The sequence below is a fragment of the Penaeus monodon genome, chromosome 24 (genome assembly GCF_015228065.2).
Source record: "Penaeus monodon isolate SGIC_2016 chromosome 24, NSTDA_Pmon_1, whole genome shotgun sequence".
Taxonomy (NCBI): Eukaryota; Metazoa; Arthropoda; class Malacostraca; order Decapoda; family Penaeidae; genus Penaeus; species Penaeus monodon.
The window spans coordinates 4,703,721-4,703,941 of NC_051409.1; the positions used below are offsets into that span (position 1 = coordinate 4,703,721).

At 39.4% G+C, this 221-nt stretch overlaps 1 protein-coding gene across 1 annotated transcript in view; it reads left to right on the top strand.

The window, feature by feature from the left end:
* LOC119588491 (homocysteine-responsive endoplasmic reticulum-resident ubiquitin-like domain member 2 protein) overlaps positions 1–221 on the top strand; it is a gene marked incomplete in the record, with an annotated part of 11,397 nt that overhangs the window by 4,406 nt on the left and 6,770 nt on the right.

Below are 221 nucleotides of genomic sequence, written 5' to 3' on the forward strand. Positions count from 1 at the left end.
GTTCATTTACCTGTTGCATAGTATATTCATATGTATTTGTCCATGCATGTGGTTGTTGGCTTTAGGTTGTAGAGGGGAAAAGGCTGTGTGGGGGGGGGGTCAGGACAGTTGATTGTTGTTTTACAAAGTAGGTACTTCACATAGAATAACATTAGACAGTAGGCGTAAGAGGAGGAGAATTAAAATTTTCAACTACTGCATGATGTAGATTTAGCTGTAAG